The sequence below is a fragment of the Dryobates pubescens genome, chromosome 14, assembly GCF_014839835.1.
Source record: "Dryobates pubescens isolate bDryPub1 chromosome 14, bDryPub1.pri, whole genome shotgun sequence".
NCBI lineage: Eukaryota > Metazoa > Chordata > Aves > Piciformes > Picidae > Dryobates > Dryobates pubescens.
Genome location: NC_071625.1, coordinates 10388774 through 10395887, shown reverse-complemented (window position 1 = coordinate 10395887; position 7114 = coordinate 10388774).

Below are 7114 nucleotides of genomic sequence, written 5' to 3'. Positions count from 1 at the left end.
TTCCTCCACTCTGCTATCCACAAGCGGTCCCCCAAGAATCACTCCAAGAAATTTTCAATTAGATCCACTAAAAGGCTGATGTAGGAGGAGAGGTCTTCAAAAACTTTGGGTTAATGAATCTAGTACAGCTTTAGCCACCAGATTTTATTTTTGAACTGACAGAAGCAACTTGAGGCAGAATAAGACAAATGCTATAGGCAGGTGCCACAATAACTTCAGATGCATCATCCAATGGAATTCTCAAAAGGCACTGTTTAGCAGAAAAAGAGGCAGGATTTTATCCCTCCCCTTTGTTATGGACCTTTTCTAAAGGTTTCCATAAATGTACTATAATCTAGTTCTTCAGGCCAGTTCTTCTGCACTGTCTGACTTTCAGAGGCCCTTTAAGTATTTTGGTAATTGGAGCCATCATTAGAGATTGGAAGTTTGTTGAAAAGATACCTTAAGAGACATTTGGCTTTACTTTGCATTCTTACCAAAAGAAACCATTTTGAAACAAACCAACCAACCAAACCAAAACACACAAAAAAAGGAGGAGGGTTGGAGAGAAAATAAATAAATTTTCCTGTGACCAAACATCCTTTTGTAAAAGAATTGCAATGGATACCTGGACTCTAATAACATCTCTTGAGCAGCAAATTGATTTTGGCATTTTCTTGTCAAAGTCTTGGCTTTTCTTTTGCCACCTTCTGACAATACCATTATAGAATACTTCCTTGCTCTGAACAATTGAACACTCAAAGATCTGTGAGGGGCTTTCTTGTTGAATTGAGATCATTGTGCTGGGGAAAACAAGGAGCTGGTGCTAGATTTGTATGGAAGATCCAGCAGGTTGAAAAGTGGATGGATCCAGAGATCAACTCCTTCCAGCTCCGGAGCTATCTTGGGGAGTTCTGTGCAGCTCTGTAAGCTATGCTATCTCTATACAACCATCACCATCATAGGGAAAAAGTAACTTGGTTTCTTACTTGAAGTTGCTGCATAAGTTGTCTCCAAACCACTATCAACCTTTTTTTTTGTCTTTTGCTATCTGATCTCACCTTGGGACATCTGTCAGCATTGCCCCTCACTCCCTTCCCCTCACCTTTATCAGACTGCTTTTTCCCTAGAGCAGAGGCTCTTGAAATGTTGGCAGGCCACAAACTTGGACTTCAGCTAAGTGTTGTATAATGTCTAATCTAAAAAGCAATACAACACAGCAACTTTTAGAAACTCTTCTGTGCTCAGAAGAACTCAACATAATAATTAGGAAACTTTCAGTTTCTTAGGCCATGCTATGGGACAATCCTCAGGAGGAACAATATTGCCCACGAGTTATATAACTCTTTTTATTTGTAAGATCTTAATTGCTCTATATTGGTGAGTACCATCAGTAGTATGAGAGCTGGAGGACCTCGGGGTGCCAAGATTTTAAGTGATTTGGTCAGGATCATAGGAAGTCTGGAAAAGTCAGGATTTTCCCCTTGGTCTAATACTTGTGCTTCACATATGTGCCTCCTACCTACTGTTATTTAATACCCTAGAGAACAAGCCTGCCCCAAATCTGCTGATTTTGATGGAATTTTTTTCTATTAACATCAGCAGGTATTGGATAAGACTCAGAGTGGGAGTGGAGACAGGACTGGTATGAAGCAGAAAAAGCAGAAAGTCAAAGAATTCAGGAAAGCAATATTTTTAAATGAAATCTAATATGACTGAAAAGTCAGTTAGGAAAGAAGAAAGAAAACATGAAGAGAGGTCACGAAGTTGATCAAAGAATTACAAAATTCCTGAATCCTGAGAAGGAAAAGGCTAATGAAGATATTTTTAGCCTTAATTACATTAAAGTACTTAATTAATAAATGCGGTTACAGACTATGAACTATAATCTCCTTGGCTGGTGAGGAGAGAGGCAGATTTTCCCCAGAACAGCAAATGCACTGAGCTTGCCATCTGTCAGGTAAGAAAGAACCTCCAAGTCCAATCCAGCAATTATTTATAAGTGGTTTGGGATGTTTTTGTTTTTATTCTATGACCTTCTTTTGGAAACTGTATTGAGTTTTACAAAATGTGTCGATCTCTGCTTTGCTGACTTTTATATGGAAAATTCAGACAGCTGCACCTCAATATTTGGCATCTCCACCTCTTTCCCTCATCTACACTTCAGTGGTTTGGATCACACAGAAGCAAGTCAGCCAGCACAAAGGACATGCTCAATGAAGCCTTTTGCCGGAGGGATTTCATGCTGACTCTAGGAAAGGGCTTCCCAACTGCACCCAAACAGTTGCATGTAAGCAAAACAACTGCGGAGCTAGGTTGATGCTCCTCATTGCCCTTCATTTTGTCCTCCCTTATTTTTAGTCTCCTTTTCCTTACTTTTTTCCTCCTTCTTCCTCTAGGTTCACATATTTCACTCTTTTGTTTCCACAAAAGCCTGTCTCTTCCTCTGTGGCAGAGATCTCCATGTTAACACGGGTGACCAAGATGTTAAGCTCCACACCTTAGGGTAATTCTGGCCAAAGCACTCACACTGAAATTTGGAACAGAACCAGTACTGACTTCATTGCAAGCAGCATTAAATCCACAGGACAGATACATAAGATTTCCATATCTAACATTTTCCATCAGCTTTGAAACTGAAAGTGAGATTTGGATGTCCAAAACATTCACAGTAACATATAAGAACACTTTATCCATTGTTCCCCCATAAAACTACTTCAATAGAAGCACTCTGAAAAAAAAAACCCACAATAATTGTCAGTTTGGGTAAAGTTAAAATCTGAAAAATAGAAAGAACAAAACAGGTTATGAAAAATCTTGGTTAATTTGGAAACCTACAATGTGAGGACCTTAAAACCACTGGTGTTTCAAGCACACTGTTCCAAGTTTTGGAAATCATATGGGGAAAAGCAGAACTTAATGTAATTTGAAAGAAGAAAAGTATTTCTCCCAATAACTGCATGCTATAGAAGCAATTTCAAGTACAACACATTTATGTTTTTTGCTGTTGTTCCTGTTAAAAACTGGCAGTTGTTATAAAACAATATACTTAAGTTAGCTCAGCTTTAAGTCCATACAGCTTCATCCTGCTACTTGAAAAGCAGGTTCTTTAATTTCACAGAAAAAAAAAATTCTCATGTATGAAATCAAGCACTGGCATTTTACAAAGCTATCAAAATATCCAAGCCACTGTGTACTCTGTGTGAGAAATAGCATATTTTTACTTGGAGGCAAAAAAAATAATGGTTTTGGGTTCTCCTCAATGCAAAATCAAAAACTGGGCTGACAGAATTGAACTAACACAGAGAACTGAAAAATATTGTCATATAAAAAGTCTCTGAATAAAAGAATGTTTATGGGAGATCCTGTGTCTTGTTCCTGGAATTCCTAGGCAGCTGGGCAGCCACAGCACTACCACATCTGGGGCAGTGAAAATCCTCAGGTGGATCTAATTTTGGATCACTGCATATGTTTAAAGGAAGGAGATAGGAGACAGGTTACGAAGGCTTCTACTCTGAAACCTAGCCCAAATTTACCACTCCATCATATTACAGAAAAGCCAAGAAAAATGAGATGGCTTTTGAACACAGGAAAAAAAATCACCTAAAGTAAAAAATGGAAGTATATTTGTGACACCTATCTTAATATAAGGAGGGCTTTTATTCAACAAATTATATGAACCTTACCTTGCATTAAGTATATTTGAGGATTATAACTTCCAGTAACTTATCTTTTTTATTTTCTCCAAGTGCAAGTTCACCTTGTTCCAGTGATGAAACAAGGTGTCTTTACTAAACAAAGTCATCTTTTCACTATAGTGAACTGCTGAAATCTAGGCAGGTATATTCAGGCTTAGCCTGCAGTGCTTTATTCCTTGACTGTCTTGTCTCCCTTCATTATTCCTTTAACATATTCAAAGCTTGCTTTCTAGGCACTAAAGACAAAGAAACCCAAGAAAAATCTCCCCACAGAGATCAGGTGGTGTTGCAGCAGGTTAATGCTTCAGATAGTGGGTTGCTTATATTAAGCTGAGGATCTTTGAAGCCTAGCAGACCTTGACAACTTTCCACCCATACCAGAGTACAAAAACGTCTAGGTGAAATAGCACTGAGCTTACTCACTATGAAAACACAGATGAACACTCACATACCTTCTTTCTCACATCCATGGCTGAAAGCTGAGCTGAAGTGTAAAACACATTAAGCAAGCCACTGATTTTGAACCACTCTAAGGAGCTGTTTTTCACTCTTTCTGCAGGACAAACTCCTTACTAGTTGAAGATGAGATGTTTCTCCCTTCATATTTAGCATAATTATAAATGTTTTAATACCTTGTTTTAAAGGATTTTAATAACTTGTATTTTAAAAAGAGAATTCACAAGAGGAGCTTCTCCTCCTTTCTTTAGTAAAAGACGAAATTTGAATGTTCCTGAATAATTGCTGTATCAGAGAGAGTACAGAATTGTCACTACTGAGCAGGCTATGTGCTCACCTCCTTCAGTTGCTTCCCACTCCTTTGATCTCTGGCCTTTGTTTTGACACTGCTAGTCATGATACCATTTCTTGCAAAGGTATCTGTGATATCGTTACCTGTTCCATGGATGCTGAACTAGAGGCTTGCCCACGAACAAAATAATATATTCCTTCATCATCATTATAATTAGCTAAGCAGGACCATCAGACATGACCAAAACTGAGTTTTGAATTACATCTGATAATCATACCAAAAATTATTAATGCTTATATTTTTGTTAAACATTAAAAGAATAAAAATGACTGTAAATGACTGGAAGGCCACTGTAAGACCCCTCAGGAGACTTCTTTTCTTCAGACTGAATAGCCTGAACACTTTCAGCCTGTCCCCATAGGGGAGGTTCTCCAGTTTAATAATGTCTTGCAAAAAGTACTTGGCATAATTACAGTTACTATAACTTCTGCTTCCAGCTTCCCCTAATATTATGCTTATAACAATGTAAGGCTGTTAATGTAAGGGCAACAAAGCTGGTGAGAGGTTCAGGACACAAGCCCTATGAGGAGAGGCTGAGGGAGCTGGGGTTGCTTAGCCTGGAGAAGAGGAGGCTCAGGGGAGACCTTATTGCTGTCTACAACTACCTGAAGGGAAGTTGTAGCCAGGAGGAGGTTGGTCTCTTCTCCCAGACAACCAGCACCAGAACAAGAGGACAGCCTCAAGCTGCACCAGGGGAGGTTTGGGCTGGATGTTAGGAAGAAGTTCATCACAGAAGGAGTGATTGGCCATTAGAATGGGCTGCCCAGGGAGGTGGTGAAGTCACCATCACTGGAGGAGTTTAGGAAGAGACTGGATGGGGCACTTGGTGACATGGTTGAGTTGATTAGATAGTATTGGATGATGGGTTGGACTCGATGATCTCAAAGCTCTTTTCCAACCTGGTTAATTCAATTCAATTCAATTCAATTCAATTCAATTCTATTCTATTCCATTCCATTCCATTCCATTCCATTCCATTCCATTCCATTCCATTCCATTCCATTCCATTCCATTCCATTTGTTTCAAAGTTTTCAGGATAAGGGATTGTGTCTTTTATCTCTATCTGTATTGCGCCTACCACATAGTATTCCAGGAATCTACAACAAATTTAATTCTTAAAAATAGACAATGTAGTTATTAGTTAATAATTATCACATGCACTGTATCAGTGAACTGCTTCTGCCAAGCACTAAGTTTTAAATTTGCTTTACTGAACTTGCTAAGAGGCTAGTGTTAGCCTCTGGTTTTGTCATGACTAGTTTTAGATACAAGGATTTCAATGCTGTAACAACTGATTTAAAAGTTGCACATATTAATATAACATAGGTCTCTTTTTTTTTCTGCTTGCCTTCTCTTTTCCTTTCTCCTGGTTTGTCCCTGACCTCCTTTTATTTCTGTTTCCAGTTTATAAAATTTTTCCTCTCTTCTTGGCAAGAGGAAGGAACTTGCAGACTTTGAAAACATACTTCTGTAGCCATGGATTTCACATACCTAGTCTGCTGTTTGCACAGCATTTAAACTGAAAAGCTATACTGAAGTAAATATTTCTGGAAATTTTTATGAACTAAAAGAACTTTACAACCATTTATAATTGCCTGGCATTGGTACTGAAGGACAAATGGGTGTCAGTAGGCAGGAGACACCAACACTCTTTTCCATTCTTAACACCTATATGAGCTGCTGCGGAGATTAAAGAGCACAGCAGTCAAATGAAGGGGAACAGATCAGAGCACAGCTCTGCTTTGCTTCACTATCCTCACTTCCTCTCTCCTGTTTGGTGGTGTGGTTTCTTTCTTCTTTTCAGTCTGCCACAGAGGAAAATCTAGTTGTGCACAGGTAGCAAGCAGCCTGGAAGAAGTAGCTTGTCTTTTCATTAAACAAAAAAATGAATAGCTATTTGTTGACCAAATGTTTCTGTCTTACTCCCTAGGCATAGGTTTTCTGGTCAACAGTGTTCTCAGCTACACCAGTAGCAGCAGCTGCACTTGCTCCACAGGAAGACCTCACATATTGAAGCCTGAGTATCAGTTGTGAGCAAACCCCGTATTCCTATGCACCATATGGTACATACTATCACGTTGAGCCCCATTCAGGAATGGAGCATCCCTTTCCTATGGCATAGGACCACACCTCTTCCACAACCTCCTGCAACCCTCCTAAAACTCTTCTTTGGCGAGAAGGGTAACAATAATCCCACACCTTACCCATTGACCTCTGAATCTTCTGCCCATTCCTTGAAATCCTTAATGGTTACAGAGCAAGTGAGTGCCATGCTAACTTCACTGAACAGTTTAGAAGCACATGGATCAGCAAGCACATGTGTCCCAAGGGGAAAAGCATGGTGGGGGAGAAAGTTATTTACATTAGTACCCAGCTTCCCACAAACAGGAAAACCGAGAGAGTCTGTCCTGGAAGATTTTTAGAGGGACCAAAGAAAGAAAAATGGGAAAATGGAATGAAGTGTCTTAAATCACTCTGTATAAACAAGCCTCTGCCTTTGATTTTAAAAAAGAAGAAGAAGAAAAGTCATGCTGGTCTGAATAGACTTTTTCTGCTCTATGGATTTCAGTAGGAAAACCAGGATAGAATTTAGAGAGACACAAGGCCTGAACAGATCATTTACAAGGA